Source organism: Xylocopa sonorina, chromosome 2, assembly GCF_050948175.1.
Source record: "Xylocopa sonorina isolate GNS202 chromosome 2, iyXylSono1_principal, whole genome shotgun sequence".
NCBI classification, from domain to species: Eukaryota; Metazoa; Arthropoda; class Insecta; order Hymenoptera; family Apidae; genus Xylocopa; species Xylocopa sonorina.
Window position 1 is genome coordinate 13,670,369 of NC_135194.1, and position 17,681 is coordinate 13,688,049.

The 17,681-nt window shown below is 51.7% G+C and overlaps 1 long non-coding RNA gene across 2 annotated transcripts; it reads right to left on the reverse strand.

Moving 5' to 3' along the window:
• Nucleotides 1-3,014: 3,014 nt before the first annotated feature.
• Nucleotides 3,015-13,455, reverse strand: LOC143432954 (uncharacterized). 2 transcript variants are annotated; one of them, XR_013103084.1, is made up of 3 exons: nt 13,248-13,455; nt 6,043-6,233; nt 3,015-3,465 (listed from the first exon to the last, which is right to left on the reverse strand). It is a non-coding gene; the product is annotated as an uncharacterized LOC143432954 (long non-coding RNA). The 2 variants fall into 2 exon arrangements; XR_013103083.1 differs by having other exon boundaries at nt 6,043-6,238; nt 13,248-13,454.
• Between the last annotated feature and the right edge of the window lie 4,226 nt (nt 13,456-17,681).

Genomic DNA, 17,681 nt, shown 5'->3' on the forward strand with positions numbered 1-17,681 from the left:
CATCCGCACTCTGAAAAAAGACTCCACCATCCTCGCCTCGATCTGCTTCGCGCATCAAACTTCCACGACGCGAAATGGAAAGAAAAGTGGAACGTACAACGCTCATCGTGGTGAACCGTTTCGAGAATCCCTTTATCTCGAGACAGCGCGCAGATAACGCGAAATTCCAATTAATACGAAACCATTGAGTCATTCGTATGGTTGTTCTCATATTACTCATAATTGTGTAAACCCGTGTGGAACCACATGCGAAGGAAATGTTGAGGTACCGGAAGACCAGAAAGGAAACTACGTCACAGTTCACCCGAATGGAATTCGTTCGAACATATTTATATAAACGTAGAAAAAAATGAATGAAACATTGTACGCGTGCGATGCGAGAGACGCAAGGAATCAATAGGATGCAGCTCTGAGAAAGCATCGTCTCGCGATGATCGTTTCTGAACCGATCGAATCGCCGCGTTGCTCGATTCGGCGTTAAAAAATGAAGCAAGTCGCGTAGGAGTGCGCGAACGGAAAGCGTTCCCGGCCCTGTTGGGCGCGGGAATCCGTCCGCGAATATGAGTCACGAGATAAGTTTGTTGTTAGTCAGATAAATAGATTAACGCTATTGTGACGATCGTGGCGTTCTTTCTGCACTCCCGTGGAACAGGATACGGTCGTTCCGCGTGTTCAATGATCTTGAGGTTTCCACGTGCGTGTTGCCGTACACCGCGCAGAATTATACGAACGGGTTGGCTCGTGCAAGCTTTATAATTGTACAAACAAGTTTTTCGCGATGCGATACGATACGTAAACAGAATCGTAGAACGAGATTCCCGCGTGTTGTTCTCTGTCTTATTATTTCGCGCGAACAGACTCGTGTTTATCCTCGTCTTTCTTCTCTCTCGGCGTCCAAACGTGCGTCGAGCTTTTAAATTAAGCACGTTTTAATTACCGCGGGACGTTGCCGGGAGGGTATTCGTCGAGATGAACGGGACTCGTTGAATGGAATAGTTGAACCACGTGGCTCTGAATCGATCAACAGGTTCTCCAACTTGCTGGACGCGCTACGACGTCGCGCCTGTGCTTGTTCAGTTCGAACTGCGACATTCCTTGAAAACTCCGAGGAACAGTGCCGTGTGTGGTCTTCGGACGGCGAGTGATTGATAACTGGTAATTATGCACGCACTAAATAGGCATCGACGATGATTCAACGGTCGAGTAGCCAGTTTTATGAAGCCCGAGAATATCCTCGTTCGATACCAGGAAGCGGACGACGCTTCGAGAGAACCGCGCAAAAGTTAGAAAAGTTCAGCTGGCATCGCGTGCCGGTCCAGCGTTTAGGGGCTAACATAATTAGTCGTTAGCTTACGTCAACTCCTCTCAGGGCTGAACACCGCCCCGCGGTCTAAATTTACCGAGTAGGATCGTCGCGAGAAATTATCGCAGAGGATAGAACACTTTCTGGAGCATCGAAACCTTCGAACTTTCCACGCGAGCGTTCGAAAACGACAAAATGGAACATATTCGAGCGACGCGGAGGCTTCCGAGCACCTAAGCCAGCCACCACATGTCGATCGAAGTCGGGGCGCGAGTCTCCGTTGGTTCCGTGACGCCAGAGCAATGTTGACACACCTGACGCGGACTAATCGACGCTTTAATTATTCTAAACGTTACGTAACCGCGTAAAATCGATGTACCTAGGGTCGATTCGAGCCGATCGCTCGCGCGTTCCGCTCCTCGTCTCCTTCTTCGACTGGCCGTTTCCGAAGTGTCGATCATTACGAGCAAACGGACGAGAAGAAGCGAAATAATCGCCGTTTCCGTTCCGCGTTAACGATCAGAAGGACGCCGAGCTGCCGCGAAGCCTCGCGTCGCGTTTCTAAGCATGACATAATGCGCCGAGTTTTGACGCCAGGATGTCTACGTGCACATTGTCGCGGTCGTCGCTAGTTTTAGACACAAGCATTGCCAACTCGATCGGGTACTCGGTCGAACCGTGAATTTCATCGAAGCCGTGGGAACCGCTAACGCAATTCTGCTGGCCCGCCGATCGGACACGCCGCAACTATGCCGAGCATCCGTTTCGGAGGTACCGCGATAACATTCCAAAGTGTCACTCCGACGTTCCGGAGGTCGATTGATCATTGGAAAAAGTTGGGCGTTCGAGCGATTACCAAGGAGTCAAAGGTCGACGCATGGTCTGGTACCCAACACATCCGAGACGACAAACTACTTCGTTTTCGTTTTCAACATGAACGTGGTTCATCCGCGATGCAGCGTCTCGAAATCTTTTTCGAAGTCCATAGTTGGAACGCTATGCAAAGCGAGCTTGCTACAGCGTCTTTGTTCGCGAGGAATCATGGCGAGGCAGATTTCGACGAGTAAAGGGTTGTACCCTCTTTGTGTCGACTGCATCTCGAATAATAAAATATAACAGCTTACTATACGAAACGTCTACGCGGTTTTCTCCGCGTTGCTCCAATCCGGGAACATTGTCATCGGATCACGGATATCCTTGCTCCACGGAGCATTTTTACAGACTGTACCAGAACCTTATAGAGAGGGCTTTTCTTTCGCTCTGAGTCGTCGTGTTCTGACAATGTCACCGTTATTAGCGACACACTGTCAACGGTATTATTATCCACCCTCCTATTATTCGTTCGCTCTCTATTCTGGCTCCAACGATATATGGGTTAGGGCCAGCTCTAGCAACACCGTTCCTCACCCACGCAGACGCGCCCGCGTCCGCTTCTTGTCCCTTGCCACAAAGAGGAACGCGTACTCTCGACGCGCGTCTCAACGCGAGCGCTCCTCTGCTCTCGTCGGAGAAGATGTCGATCGATCCGGTCACAAGTTCAACGAGGGTCGCAGCTTACTTATCACCGAAGCAACGGTATCGCCGATACGTTTGACAAATTTTCTGGTCACACCAGTATTACCAGTTATTCCAGTGAAAAAAAGAAAAGGATACTCTGCCTCGCGCGCGAGCGAGCAGCCAAGGTCCCCGGTTTACATTGAAACATTAGGAATATTCTTTGGATCTTTTTATTTCGTTCCTTGATTTATGAAGCAGCCGCGATCGTTTCCCGGCAAGGGGATTAACTTCTCCAGGAATTCCGGGGCCCTGACAAAACCTTATCTGCTTTTAATTACCATTTCCAGCCGAGCCTCCGAAACTGGCCGCAGCCCCGTTCCCTTAATGGGTTATAAAAATCCTCTAATCGACGGAGCCGAATAAATCGGGCGCTGCGTGCGTCGAGTGAAAGGATTCGATGAGAAACGGAGGAGCGTCACCTCTTCTGCCAGCAGGGGAGGACCCTTCTCGCACAGGGGGAGAAGGTTTCCCGTCCGTTGCTCCCCGGGCTGGATCGAAAAGTATCCGTGGCGTGAAGTTAAAAGGGGAGCCTCGTAGATCGGCATCGCGGTTCACTGCTGCGAGCACGATGTGGGTGTGACCTGGTTTCCGAGAGTTTCACTTTCCTGTAACATCGTTGCACGGAGGAGGTAAGGAGGATTCGACCCCAGAGTTACGTCATGCATTGTTATGCCGGCCGTAACGGGTCGTAGACGTACGTGCGGAACTCCGCGGGAATTAAAATAAGCGGCTGACTCTAGTTTGCTGCGCGCGGATCGAAAACTACGGTGGACCGGATCGGGGCTGTACCGGCGCACCTTGGCCGGTGCGTCGATTCGTCAGAGGGACGTACGTCGGCGTTCCGCGGTCGCTGAGTCAGAGAAGAACAGAAGAAAAAAAAAAGGAACAGCGATCGAGTAGCCGGATACACATGGTCGAAATGGTATTTCTCTATGTTCGAGCGAGAAGAGAAGTTCGATCCGGTACGCGCAACGCACCGTAACCACGTAAATCCATAAAGTTCCAGCGAGCAGAGGCGGATTAGTCAGCTGCTCTAGAACCGAGCCGTCGATCGATTTACGCAGATTCCGCGCCCGCGCAATGACGGCATTAACGAATTCATAAAGCGTACGACGCGTAATGCACGCGTGCTCGCGTGTCGACGCTCGCGTCCGCGCGTGCGTCTATCTTCGCCACGATCCACGAACGTGTGGCGGCATATATAAAAGAGCGTTCTAGCGTGCGACCTATATTCCACGCCTGCATCGCTATATTAGACGAGCGCGCGACGCATCAGGGACGCGCCTCGAAACGTCTTCCACTCCTCACCTGATGCCAATCAAACGCCGATTCGCTGAATAATTCGGCTCCTATTGTCTCTCGCTCCTTTCTTTACACCGAGACGATAGGTCGCCGCGATAGGTTGATCGTGGCGCCATGCACGCGGCACGATTTCTAATCCTTTAAATTACGGGCCATGGAAAGGCGGAAAGGGCACGGAAGCACGACAGCGTTTTGCTTTCCGCCGTACGAATCGCGACATTCGAAACGCAATCTCTAGGGCTTGCCGGGTTGATGGAAGAACCTCTACGGATCGGTACGATACGCGAAGAACGGTATTTAAAATCACGGAAATAAGTGAGACGAAAACACGTAATCCGAATACAGATGCAGTTACCACCTATGCATGCATCAACGCGGCTCTGAATAGCAGCCAGCCCTCGTCTCTAACGATTCATACGCTCGTGGCCCGCATACATTTCAGCTCGCGCGTGTGTTCACGTCCAGGCACCCACGCGACCACGAGGAAGTTAAGAATTTATTTTTATCGCGGTTCTTCCGTACAACGAAACGGTGCCTCTCCCGATCGATGGACCGGCACCGTAAAGGCGACACCCGGGTCTCTTCCCAGCGTAAATTACTGTTTGATGGCCAGACAAATGGCTTCTACCATCTCGCTCCACCGCGGCCGAATACCAGCGTTCGTTTACCGACGCCCGTTCACCGTACGAATCGCAAACGAGCGAACGCGGGGGCGTCGCGAACCCTTTCCCCTTCGTGGAGATTTTCGCGTCGCAGAGCAAGCCGCGCGGAAGCGCGCGGACGAATGGACGTTGGGCAGAGATCAATGAATCGTTCTAATATTTCTAGCTTCGATATCGTCGATCAACAGCGATCGATCCGATTGGCAAGAAGCTCGCCACGGACAGATATTCGGAGTTGGCGCGCGGCGCGATATTAATAACCGAGCGAGAAAGAAACGCGACGATTCCGTTCGCCATATGGTCAACCTAAATTCTAAGAGCCCGTCGTAACTAGCATAACCGGGATAACCTACATAAGGAGAGGCAGAGAGATACGACGGGGTACGCGCGGCGCACTGCTGGAGCGTGTACCACTCGGCGAACAGAGCGAACGGGCCCGACGAATCCGCGCAGCGCCGGCTACTCTAACATATGTACGGCGAATGTCGAGAATTCCTTCCACGTTCTTCGACCAGGAGGGAAAAAAACCGAATGAAACGTCCGGCATAGCGATGCCCGAGATCCCTTCCTCCGTCTCGCTCTCTCTCCCTGGAGCTCGTTTATTAGAACATCTATCAACCGCGATGCTGTCGATGCTATCGAGAACGTCGCTGCTCTCTTTACTGTTCTCTGTGCGCCATTCTTAATGACGAGTTAAACGAAACGAAAAGGAGGGAACGAGAGCGGCGGTTGGATGTGTAGGCACTGTACAAGATACCGAGGGAAGAGCTGTTCGGGCAGGATGCGCTACGAACAGTCAAACAGTTTCAACTACTCAAACTCGCATTGTTCCCAGTAAACTGTAATATCAATTTACGACGACCCGATCTTTTCAAATCCAACGAGGGCCAATAAACTACAATTCACCCTTAAAAATGTCCACTGCCACATAATTAGTTTACTCCAATGCAGCTTCGAGTCGGCCATCGAACGCGATACAATCGAGCAAAGGAGAGACAGTCGAAGAGCGAGACACCGCGTTCCCAATACGAGTGGCCGTTCCGCGAAACCGCGAGGACCGCGGTACCACCCCAGCGGAGGGTTGTTTCCGGGCACGGCGGTCCCGCTCGACTCGAGGATCGGGGCTGTGGCGCGCTCGTTGCCCCCGTATGGGCTGCGGTCGGGACTTCTCCCATTAAATCACAAATGAATGACATTAGCGGTGCTATAATATCGTACCACTATTACCGTGACGGGTATTACGTGTCACGAGGCGCGCTCGTTCCCTCTCGGCCCTCCTTTCCTCTTCGCTCTCAAGCGGCCGCGGCCCTCTCCGTCTCGGTCCCTCGCCGCGGCACACTCTCTCTTTCCATCTCCCTCCTCCGGTCTCTAGAAACACTCTTACCGTTGCACGGCAAGGAATCAGGTCACTGCGCTGCAAGAAAGCAAAAGCGGCAGGTACGAGCCGCGGATTAGTATTATCGAATATATATGTACACGTACGTTTATGTATATATGTATATATATTTGTATGTATATATGTAGATATACATATGTATACCTATATCCTCCGGAAAAGGACGATGACTAAGGCGTCGTTTCGACAGAACTTTCGCGTGCACGTACTTACATGCATACGTCGGTACGTACCGAGCCGAGCATTGGCACCGCGCGAACGCCGCCCGAAACCTAGGCATATGTTTCGCGGGTAACGCGTCCGTTTGTTTTCCCGAGTCTGCGGAACTGCGCCACCCCAGCGCATCCCAGGGAAAACGGACGTATCTCCGTTTCGATCCATTGATAGCGTCGTTCGATTATTTGATCGGCGATTCGAGGAAGGAGGAAGGTCCAGGAAGGTTATTCGTTGCCGAACGACGAAAAAACGAAGGTGCTTTAACCTCTTTCGAGGTTTCGAAGGGAGCGAGATACGCTCTGCGATGTCTCTCGATGAATTTTCGGAAACTTCGGACGACGAAAGCGGTGAGTTGGGACAGCGTGGTTGGAAATAGTCTGGAAAGTGTCACGGTGGCTGTCGGATCATCTAGTCGGGTCTTAGTTCAATGTCGCCCTGTGTGTGTCGTAAACGCGTAATCTACGGCGATCTGACCGTGCGTAACACGGTTCACCAGTGCGAGAGAAGGAGAAAACCGTATCGTCGGCCAAGCGTGCACCGCGCGATTATAATAAATACACCGATCGGCCGAAGAAACGGCGCTTAATTGATCGCGCGACGTCGTTTACGACTTTCGTGTCTGTCCGCGGCGGTCGTGCGATGGTAATTAAAATGCGCAATCAGAATATATTGCACGACTCGAAACGGAGTGGAAATCAGCTCGGAAACGAACCTAAGGGGCAGCCGGTTTATTTACGTTTCGCTAAATTGCGACAGGGGATCGCATCAGCTGGCCCATGTAAATGCAACTAGGCTAATCGGAACGCGCAATAACGAACTTCGTGTTCCTACGGCAAGGCGCGTGAACGCGTTAATTAATTAGAGAACCGAGGCAATTACATACCTCCTGTGCGTCCTGACTTTAATGAAATGCTCGAACCTAGTACGTCCGCCAATTTTTCAACACGCTCGACGCGCGAGCGTTGCGTACACGCGTACTCCTTGCCGACCCCCCGCGGAAATAATTAATCAGCGATAAAATACTGAAAATTTTGCAAATAAAGAAACTGTACCGCGAGCGCGAGTAGCAAAAAAAAAAAGAAGAGACAACGTTGTTCGTCGGTGGTACACGTGTACAATTACCACCGCGTCGTGTCAGTCCGCTTGGCCGTGCAATTTATCAGGCGCCGCGCGCGGCGCGTCTGACAGTAGAAAAGGTCGAACATAGGAGGGCGCGTCTGACCAACGACGGTACCGTTCCTACGGGTCAAAGCGGCTGGAACGTCTACCCGCGTCTCGCGGGTTCGTCGCGGTGTCCTCTATTCCAGGATTCTGCAAGCGTGCGATTTTGCACGTGCACAGGAAATGCTAATTCCGCACAGGTACGACCGCGTGCACATTCGCGGTTCATCGAACCGTCATACGCGATTCACGATCCGGTTAGTCGTTTTTCGGTCGATCGCGCGATACAAAATTGTTCCTTTGTTGGTTTTTTTGCTCCGTTTCGGATGGATTCCCGTCGATTCGCAGGTCGTTCCATTTGCACGTCCGCGATTATATAAGAGACCCGTGGGACGACGGAGGATCGTAATGGTAGCGGGCAAAAAGAGGACCGGTTCCGCGCGGCTCGTGCGAGCGCTTCTAATTTTCCGCCGAGAAATGGTCAGCCTCGAGACGCGACTTCCCGGATTCCACGAGCAAGGACGAATAGATCTCATCCTTCGAGGCTTCCATGCTCCCCTTGCGTCGCGATCGTCCAAGTCATCGGCGGTTACGAGGTACGTGAACGAGCGTCGTTTTTTCGTCTCGCTCCACGATACCTCGCGACTCGTCAGCGAATAGCGGCCGTTCCATTTTCCGCGACGAACGCGACAAAGGAGGCGAGCGTTTCCACGAAGACGCCTTCAATAGCCGTCCGCCAACGATAGAACGCGGTAAACGTGACTCGTCGACAGTGGAATTAATCGTGGTTCGACGGGTAGGTAGAAATTGAACGGCGAAAGAGGGCGAATCTTGGTCGCGACAGCAGCTTGTCAGCCTCGCGAATTACGAATCACGATGATCGCGCGTAAATCGTGCGAATTAATTGTTCGGAATCGGACGCACGGGACGGGTTACGATAGATGGTGGGACACCAGTCGACGATCGCGAATAATGACGGCGTCTGCGACGACAACGGGATCATAATAATTATTGCATAATCACGACGGCGAACCTGCCTACCAGCGAGCTCGGTAGCGCTCACTTTCCTTTTTCAGTGGCCTGGATCATCCTATCTTCCTCTCCGAGCTTCGCGATCGCTATCATGCCCCCTCTCTTTGCAACCGCTACTCGACTAGCTACCGTCTTGATACAAAAGCTCGATAAAAAAAAACGGAATTATCGTTCTATCAGAGTATTTCATAAATTGGATAACGAGATTTACATTAGACTTGTTAACGAGAGAATCGGTGCGATACATTCAATCTAGACGCGCGCTTGTTTTCAGTGGAAAGTTTGCAAAGAGCATAAAACACGTGGAGGAAGGGCAGACTACTGGCAGGAATTCAAGTATATTCTTAATAGCGGATCAACAATGTAGCAAATGCAAAATCGCAGGAGAATCGTAAGAATAAGTAGCCAATGTACAGTTCTATTCGAAACTTTTGGAACGGTTGCTCGACTCGGATAAACGTCTGAAGAGAGTCACGCGAAGACCGCGAAGATTCGAAAAACTGGTGGCTTCGAGGCGCGCGATAGCCGAGGTAACCCAGATTCCGGCTCTTTTTACACAAAAGAAGCCTGCAGCAGAGGATCCATGGATCGAGTGACGCGATGCATCCACTTGGCGCTTCACAGCCACGTGTCTACGTGGTCTACGTAACCGTTCGTGGCGCGTACCACGGCATACGCACACGCGTACCACCACGAACATGTCCGGATACCTTTTATACCATCCGCGTGCCTCCTGAGGAATACTAATGCCCGTAGTCCGCGACTGTTCTAGTAGCGGGTCTCGAGTCAGCGGCTTCCGGTCACGTCGATGCTATGAAAAATCGTTTCGTCGGGAAGTACAAAAAGGTTTTCTCTTCGGAGCGAGGCTCCAAGTTTGTCCTCGCGCGTTCCGCAGGTCATTTTAAGGTCGCGAATCGCGCGGCGCGAGTGCCTTTCCGTCCGCGAAGCGATTCGCGATCGATATCGCGATCGAGGAGTCCTTTGGCGCGCTTACAGGGACAGGACCGGACGGTCGCGAGCGGTCTCGATCGGCGATGAATTGCGTCGAGATCAGCGGAATCCGACACGGTGCATGGCCGCGTTGTTGCATCAAAAGCAACGCGATTTAAAAACAGACGGGGCGCGCGCGGTAAACGCGTCCTTGGGCCTCGATCCGCGTCGCGCGCTCTTATTTAGGTTATTCGTCTTGTTTAATCGGCAAACAATTCGTGCGTCGTCGTTGGAACGCGACGGCGGAACGAAAGAAGGGAAAGCGAGGAAAGGAAAAAAAAGAGAGGAAAAATGAGACCGCGAACGCGGTCTCAAAGGTACGTACGTAGGTGTAAATCAAAGGTATCAGCAGGAGGACACTCCTGGGACGGTTGTGCGTTGTTCGAAAAATATCAAGCGAGCAGGGAACCAAACGAACGAATCGCTTTGGTGGTGAACACTACCGACGCTCAATCCTTTCCCTAGGCTCTCCGTGGTTCTCGTTCGTGAGCTCGGGAAGTGGGTCAGCCAGATACGAAGAAGCGTAGGAGAGGAACATGGCAGCGTCGCGAGCTCGAGGATAGGGCGAACGGGAAACTTTCGATTCACGTTCCTCCGAGTTCCTGTTCGCTCGTCGGATAAGGGTTTCGAGGCTGACAGGTATTCTCGAGGAAAGTAGTCACGAGGCAATAATATCGGTAATCCTCGTAGCAACAGGTATCACGCGGTACGTACACACGTATATCGAGTGGTTGTCGAAGAACAGTATTCCTATAATATATTTACGACTGTACTTTCCAACGAGACAGGTACTCGTTGGATCTACGCGCTCTATTTTCACGCGAGGCCCAAGTGTTTCTTTTAACCGATGGCAATTCGCAGTCACTGAAAGCATTAAAAGATTTCTCGATCGCGATCGATTCCCGAAAGATTCGCGTTCCACCGCGGACCAAGCGGCGCTGTTGTGATTTGTCATCAGAATACCTCGGACGCGTGCAGACAGCTTTCTTCCGGCCGAGAGGCCGATACGAAGTAAAAAGATTGGAGTGAGGTCACGACGATAATATGCGACGATACCGCATTCCTTCGCTCCTTTTTCCGTTCCACCGTCCTCGTGCTTTCACGTTGTTTGTTGCATTCGCGTTGCGCAATCGTACGTTCGTTAAGGATACGACGGAAAATGCGGATCAGCAGCGTCGCGCATCACGTACCCGGTGCATGAATTTTAGTAACGAGCCGCGTGAAAACCAGTGAATCGGAACGATTAATCGGAGAACGGGGAGAGGGAAAAAATGGAGGAGAAAAAACCGAGACGGAGCAGATAGGTAACCGAAAGAAATAACGAGATAGATAGAACGAAGGGAGGAACGAGAGGAAAGGCGAAACAAAAAAAAATGATAAGAGCTCGCGTGCTCCTTTTTATCGTTGCGACGGTGGCGATCGCCGTGACCCACGAACTATTTCTGCTCCATTCCGTATTTACTCTCCGCGAGCGGAGAAATTATTCCATTCCGCGACCGGTCCTTTGACCGTAGACTTTGTAACGTCCGCGAGGATTCACGTGCTTCCGGGTGCTGGAGATGATCTTGAACTCGCTCACGCGACAGATACTTTATCGTCCGCTACTCCCAGGCTCCATCTAAGTTTAGGTTTCCGAGTACGAAGGCGAGTTTACGATCTCGTAAAGCTGAAACGCCCCGGTCCCTGCAGCCGAGATCAGCTAGACGGACCGATGACACCAGTGTACGATTCCACTCGGAGTAGAAAAGACACGGTGACGCAGAGACATCCGGAAACGTATATCGAAGCGCTTCGAGAAATCGATAATTCCGAGTGATTTAGCCGAGATAACGCGAATCGAACGTACAGTCTGTATCGACAAACGATATTTACACACCGAGTCTGTTTTCGCTGGCCAGATAAACGTGTTTGCCTGTCGCGATCGTCCTCCCTCGACTTTGCATGCGCTTTTCCGTCTTCCCGCTCGGCTTTTCGTCGCGCGACCACGCGTCGCAAGGTACGAATAGACGCGTCGGTTCGTTCGATCGCTAATTCCGCGATTCACCATTTCACGTTCGATAACGAACGAGCACCGGCTTGGTCGCGCAACGACTTATCACCGCGAAATATTCCCAAGTCATTATTCGCGTAAATACGCCGACCGACAGACTCGTATCGATTCTAATCCTCGTGGAAAGCGTCTTAATCGGTCACGATAACGCTAGCCAGCCTCGAAACGAGGCGGGGAAACGGCGATCGCTCGTTAACCTTAAACCCTTTCAGAGATTAATCGCGACTGTCGTCGAGAACGTAATCGTGAAATTTGTTTGTATCGTCGCGGATAGTTTTCGGAGCTACGGGTCGGATTTTTTCGATGATTATTGCAGATAACCAGAATCGTTCTGTACGATAAACGTCGATAACAATCGATAACCCATCGTTAAGAGTCCCATTTCCAGCGGCGCACTATCATTTTTCTCACTTTATCGGACGCGTGCAGATACAACCTTCGATTGGTCGGATCTATCGAAAGTTACTTCTCATACTTTTCGTACTTGGTCACCGCGCGATGATTCATGTTTATGCACCACTTATCTACCGTAATTCAGTGCGTAAGACAACACGAGTAACACGCTCCGATAAGTTCCTACAATTCACCTGACGAACGAACCCGATAAAATGATAGGCAATAATTATCCATCGACCCAACCCGTCTCGTCTCGTTCCCTGTACTTTCGAAAAACATCGAATCCTCCGCGGGAGCGTCTCCGCTCCTTCCGAGCGTAGGGGGAGGAAAAAAGTGGCGTCCGGAGGCACGTTCGATCGTGACGGTTGCGAATAAATGAAACGAGCGGCCAGGGCCGCCGTCGCGAGATCTAATTATGCCAGCGGGAGTAATTCCTGCCGGATTCCCCGTGAGAGGAAGGAACGCGATGGATATACGGAGAGGCGGTAACACGCAGGCGCGTACGCTGATCGCACGCGCACATGCGCCTCGACGGGCACCCGCGCCGCCTCCGAGAGGCCGTTATTCGCGCGCGTGGCTCGCAAGGTCGTGCTACGTGCATCGCGCAAGAGAGTATCTCTCCGCGGAGAGCATTACGCGTCTACACGCGACCAGCCCGTGGCTCGCATCACAGATCGCGTTCTTTCTCCTTCTTTTCCGCTTTCTCGCCCGCTCCATCCGATTCCCCGGCGTTCCGCGCGATACCGTCCACCCGGATGGACGAACGATCCGGACGCGCGAAGCCTCCGCCACCGTTGCGGATGACGCAAACTGACCCTCGCCTCTGTTCTCTCGCGTTACGATGCCGCGGTATATTTATAGTTGGTGCACGGCCGAGCGTCGGAGGAACGAACGTCACCGTCGCCGGACCGAGACCAGGCCGTTTCATTGAAACGACCGCGGGAGACCGATTCAGAATGGACATTCCTGCTCGGTCCTATGAATCATCGATCGCGCGGGCACCTGTTCGCTTTCGTCGCGGATACGCCATCCTCGTCGAGCAGCGTTCCATCTTGGTGCTCGAACGATTCGAAGGTGAAACGACGAGGGGACCGATATTTACCGTTACCGCATGTAAATCTTGACCGTCATTTGGTTTACGATGAACGATTGTCGTCTCGTTGGGTTCAACTGCTTACTTACCCTCGCGACCAATTACTTAATCCGCGTGGCACGTGACTGGTCGCATCGTAATTCAGCAATGATTCAACCGCACGTTAACTACAGTTTTCCTCGGTGGTAGGAGGAAAACCACAAAATACACGGGATCATAAATAGTTTATCGGGGAACGGTGACCACGGCCTTGGGCAGAACGCGTACCGTCGCGCCGCCAGATAATAATGGCGGTCGCCGGGCGTTCGAGTCAACGCAGAAGCCGTCGAACTCGAGGGATCATCGACGCGACCTTAAGAGAAAAAAAGCCGCCTTCGTTGCAGACTTGACGGTTTCCGTTTCGCTCGCGAGCGGAAAAGTACGAACGGCACCAAACGGCGGGATAGATTCGAGCGTCAGATACTGCTGGCGATACTCGTAATCGCTCGTAACCCGCGTAGAAAGTACTATCAGCGTCTATCACGTGTCGATGCTTGTGATTTCTCTGTCGCAGAGATATTCCATTCAGAATTCCACTCGTCGGAGTAGGAAACGCGCTACCGAACGAACCGTTTTCGCGTCACGATCCAGAGCGCGCGCATAATAGCTAAATAGTTAACGAAACGGAGTCGGATATATCGATGTTCGAATCTGAAAGAAATGAATCATGCGAAATTGATTGATTATACTCACGTCGGTAACAGAGAGAGAGGGAGAGAGAGAGAGAGAGAGAGAGAGAGAGAGAGAGAGAGAGAGAGAGAGAGAGAGAGAGAGAGAGAGAGAGAGAGAGAGAGAGAGAGAGAGAGAGAGAGAGAGAGAGAGAGAGAGATTTTAATAGTCGACGGTAAGGCTAACAACCTAGCTTGTAACCAACGTGGACTAATTAATCGTTGCGCTAATGGTCGTAGACCTTTGGAGAGACGAAGATCGCGATAGGAGATACGTGGCTAGGTAAAATCCATTGTCTCGTGGGCCGACACGTCGCGTGGGGTACAACAGATCAAAGTGATCGTAACAGAGATTGCCAGCCGACTGCTGTACGCTTAACGTCCGACGTGGGCAGTACGTGGACTCGCCAGAAGACGTTCTGCATCGTCTTCGCGATTCGCGCGAAATCGTTTTCTCGATGCCATCCATCACGCCGTTCCTCCGGCAATAACACCATCTCGATCGTAACCGATGTATCTCAATAGCGCGAACGCCAGCCGCCGCCTCTTAAAAGAAAAAACGCATTTACGTCGCGTTTTAACCCGTTCTCGCCTTGAGCTGCGGTGTCAGCATGATAAAGCCTAGCGAAACAGAGAAAAACATGCACGCGCTCGTCGAAAGTGAGTCATAGAATCGCTGAAAGTGCAGGTAAACGCATCGAGGCCGTTGGCACGTCGCTAACGACCGCATAACGAGAGCCTAACGAACTCTCTTCGTATCGTCACTTTTCAGGGGACCGACGCAGCGGACCGACGGCCATGGATATGTTAAAGACGTCACGCATATGGGAAATTCAACTCCGCTGGAACCTAACAGGCAGAGAAACGTTTTAGCGGCTAACATCGCACCGGAATTTAACTTGGATGAATTAATCGACGTGGCACAGGACGCGTGGGTGCACCAGCTTCGACCCACAACCTGGCCTACGTGCATCTTCCATCGTGCTTTTAATACAGCCGTCGCTTCCAACGCTAATTACCTGAAGAGTGACCCGGTGCACGCTCAAACGAAATCGCAATCGTTCGATGATATCCCGAACGAGGTCGTTAAACTCCTATCTCTCTTCTTCCTCCGGCCACGTTTCTCTTATCCGCGCCCAAAGATATTCGACCATCGATCGGAGAAAAACGCGGATGTCGGATTACTTTTATCGCGACGATGACGAAGAATACGGTGACTCCTCGGGTCTAGACGGCACATGTATACATATTATCCTATGTAGAAATTTGTTGCGATGCTGTTTCTGCGTCGCATCCATTTTTAATCGCGAACATCGATAGAACAAGAAACGCGAGCGTCGTGACGATATAACGACACCGTTTCGCCGCACATCGTCGAACTTTCCCCGTTTTCGCGGTTACGTGCAAGAACGAGCGGTCCTGATCGACAGAATCGCATCGAATCGATTTCGAACCGCGACTCGAACGGACACGCGACGATAACGCGGATCCAATCGAATTACGCATCTACGCGTCGCAATCAAATCGGGGAAATTTCCCGCCGTCTGACGTGATTCCCAACTTTCCGCTCGTGCTTCTCTGTCTACGATCGGCTAGAGGAAAATTCGTTATCTAACCTATCCACCTTCTCGCGGGCACCGTGGTTTTACCCACGGCGTGTGTGCATCGGACACCATCTCCCAAGATATCTGCCAAGACTGCCAAGAGAATTGATGTACGATTTTTGCGAAATCTACGTCGCATTCTCGAACGGATGCTCGCGAGCGTTCCGCGAACGTGTTCTCCACGAGACGTCGTCGCAGCGGCGAACGCGACGCGCCCCTGCCGGGAGACCTCGCGCACGTGTCGCTCTGAACTCATGAATGAACACGCCGCAGAAAACACGCCAGCGTCAGCTTCGCTTGGTTACGCGTAATCTGCGGCTATTTTTAAGCCAGAAAACCAGACGATTATCAGCGATATTCAACCGAGATAGCGGTCGTCGCTTATCGGTAGGGTCGCGCGTTCCCCTCTCGCGAGGTGAATGACTAATTTGCAGGGAAGACAAAGCAGCCCCGTGCGCGTCAAACGTGTTTCGTCACGGAAAACGCGGTTCGTCTGGCGAAAAAAGGGCGATGATTCAATTTTCATTATTCCTCGACAAACTCATGACATTTATCACGTATCTGTCATTGTTCTTGCCACGCGTGTCTTTCGATTATCAGGAACGGATAGAGATATCTCTCGAACGTGTCGTGTGACAGCGTCTAATCGAACGAGAACGATTCCGATCGAGGATGACCATAATCTACGCGGCACAAAGGATATCTGAACGACGTCTAGAGCCTGGTTCGAAGCAAAAGTAGAAGCCTGGTTTACGAGACATCCTATCCTGGCAGCATGTTATTAAAGGAGTCGAAGGGGTGTTGCGTCAACGTGTAATTCGCGGAATTTTCATTACACGGAAGATGGTACAGAAGTGGCGCATGACAAAAACTCAATCGAACCGATCGGTGATCCTGACGGATAATGGAATTACCCAATACGGATCCGCATGGATTGCGCAATTCGTTACGTAATGATAAGATAAATGGGTCAAAAGCCGCGAACAGGAGCCGGTGAAACTCGGTGAAACCGAGTCCGCTATCTAGCCGGGAATTCTCGAGGACGTGAAAAATAGTCGCAGCCGAAATTTCTCGGCCGCGAACGCGGTGGAGAAAAAACAAATCGCCACGCGATCACGTTCACACTTTCACCGAATTGAATTCACCACCTTCGCCCCGGACTCACCACTCCGCCCCCGTCCTTCATCGAGCCCGCAGCCGATCTGGCGAACGGGAGAACCGTGAAAATCAAATAAGACCGTGCATGTACCCGGTTTTTTCGCGTTCCTTCGCATTTCTTCGCTTGTTCGCCGAGGCCACATCGGTTCTGATGAATGAGAGTACTCGGTTTTTACGGCACCGGAGTCGCTCGGTGTAAACGGTGCGAACTTTTTTCACCACCTCCCGTTTCAAAGGCCGTACACTTTCGATTCCGGCGTTAGCGGACAAATATTGCGGCAAGAATACCACGTATTATCGCTCTATAGCGGCAATTAAAATATCGTTAACGACGATCGAAGTCCGCGCACTTTCTCTTCGCATTCTAGCGTTGCAGTCGTCTACCGAAGACAACTTTAACGGTCCTCGTTTTTAGAGTACACGTAGCGCTGCCAAGTGTTTCCTAGAAAACCGCCGAACGTGTCCGCATCGGCGACAAATAAAAGCCGAAATCGGCGCGTTGCACGTGGCGAAAGATCGGAGATCCTTCGCGGACTGGCAGAATCGCAAGACGACAAGTGCCAATCCGCGGAAAGTGTCTTGGCTCGTTAATAAGAACCGCGACGACACGAAACGAAATCGAAATCTCTTTCTCTGGTACCGCAGTCGTCGAGCAAAGGTAAAACGGAGCGCGTCGACGAAGCTAGGAAAAGTTAAGGTGCCCGCGAAGAAGCAGAAGAAGAAGAAGGAGGCACTTCTGCCTTCGCGGTTATGTAACCGGCCGATCCTCGGAGCCAGCAACGGCGAGCGCTCGCGCGAGTCAGGTCAATTTGTGCGGTGCTCATCGGGCGCTGGCTGCACACACGCACACACGCGTGACTTTCAAATAAAAACGTGCGAAAAAGGAATTAATCGCACGAAATACCTTCCTTTCCCTACTTACGATCTCTCCTTTCGACTTTTGCCGGTGCGATGGATACACGATTTTTGAGTAGATGGAGACCAGCGGGCGAAACGAATTTAATGCGAAAGGCGTGAGAATAACACGAGCGAAGAGTCTAGAGAAAGTCATTAC